Source organism: Gavialis gangeticus, unplaced genomic scaffold (genome assembly GCF_001723915.1).
Source record: "Gavialis gangeticus isolate Ggan-Ray unplaced genomic scaffold, GavGan_comp1, whole genome shotgun sequence".
Lineage (NCBI taxonomy): Eukaryota > Metazoa > Chordata > Crocodylia > Gavialidae > Gavialis > Gavialis gangeticus.
This window is the reverse complement of record NW_017729024.1, coordinates 111,096,340-111,097,881: the sequence shown is the minus strand read 5'-3', so window position 1 is coordinate 111,097,881 and position 1,542 is coordinate 111,096,340. Positions and strand designations below refer to the sequence as shown.

General features: G+C 39.8%; 1 non-coding gene across 1 annotated transcript; it reads right to left on the bottom strand.

Annotated features, from left to right (window-relative positions):
* Nucleotides 1-378: 378 nt before the first annotated feature.
* TRNAH-GUG lies at nt 379-450 on the bottom strand. The gene has a single exon. It is a non-coding gene; the product is annotated as a tRNA-His (tRNA).
* Nucleotides 451-1,542: the final 1,092 nt, after the last annotated feature.

Here is a 1,542-nt window from a genome sequence, read left to right as displayed (position 1 = left end):
CAATCACTGATAAGGGCTAGGGAGGCCAAAAACCTCCTGTTTGCAACACTTCATGCCTGGAAAAGCAGGATTGCCACATATCATAGGGAGGCAGCATTATTGCTTTATTATTATTTACAATACTGGCAAAGATCAAACTCCCAAGAGGACTGTAGGAGCCTCTTCACTGTGGATCTTAAGTAGCTATAATTAATAAAAAAATGACATGATCACTATGCATCACATTGGACATAAATTAAAAGCATCTTGCCTGCGTTAGAGTTATTGAACGGAAATGATGGCTGCGATATGTCAGTTTTGTAAACTGGCCTTTATTTCTTTGTGAAGCATCATCTGAGCAATGTAGTCAAGACACAGAAAAGGAAGTACATCTTTTCCTGCCGTGACTCGGATTCGAACCGAGGTTGCTGCGGCCACAACGCAGAGTACTAACCACTATACGATCACGGCAAGCCATAAAGGACTTACTTGCTCTCTTGCAGTTTTGCCTCTTGCAATGCTAAGCAGCTGCCAAACAGCACCACCTACTGCCTGCCTTCTTATTTTAATATGGATTGATTCACAAGGGGCTGATAATTTTATCTGTGCGACTAATCCCAAACTGACATTTGTGGAAGGCTGCTTCTGCAGAAAGGGTTTTCAGCTGGAGGTTATACATGCATATAGAGAAGTCAGAACTCCCATCCTATTTTAAAAACACTTCCCCCACACCCGCTTGTACTCATAAAAAGGGGTCATGGAGAAGAAAGGTTGAATCCAAAGAATAGCAAAATTTAGGCAAGAAGAGCAGAACCTCTTTAAATTCTAAAGGACATACGGAAATAGCCTGCGATTTGCTTTTGCTAAGCAAATGTTATTTGACTATTCCATAGAGTGCATTCTATTTTAATGTTGGTTTTACTACACAGAGTTATTACAACATAACATGTGCAGAAAGGGGCTTTGTTTTTTTTCCTTGTATTTACATAGTTATCCTCTTAGATAAGCAAGGAAACTGAAATACCAGTGCCAAGTTCACAAAGGGCTGCCCACTGTGCATCTATCAATTAAAAAAGACCACCAATTAGTGCTAAATAAACTTGGATGCCAGGGAGACAAGTGCTGAGAACCACCTGTCTTTGTCTAGGGATCTTCACAATAAAGAACATAAACAATGTTCAAATGCCCAAAACAAAGCAAAGATTTTTTTTTAATTCTGTAAAACACTATCTCCAGCAAAACTTGAACCATACTATGAGCCATCAAATGAGAAGACACTTCAGAGCTAGCTGTCCCTAGTCTTAAATCACATCTCTATTAAAAGTTCTTCAGATATTAATCTGCAAATGCAAGGACTCCTCTCAGCTGGTTGTACTGGAAAGAGCTAAGGTCATCCGGGTATCTTGGCACTGTAGTGGGTATGGTTGAGCTTAATCTCTGGTTTGCAGCAAAAATCATCAAATTTGCTGGAATTAGGTCTTGAAAGAAATCCTAGTACCCACAAAAAAGAACACAGATAACATCCCCCACTTATACAAAACACATAGCCATCAACACAGGATG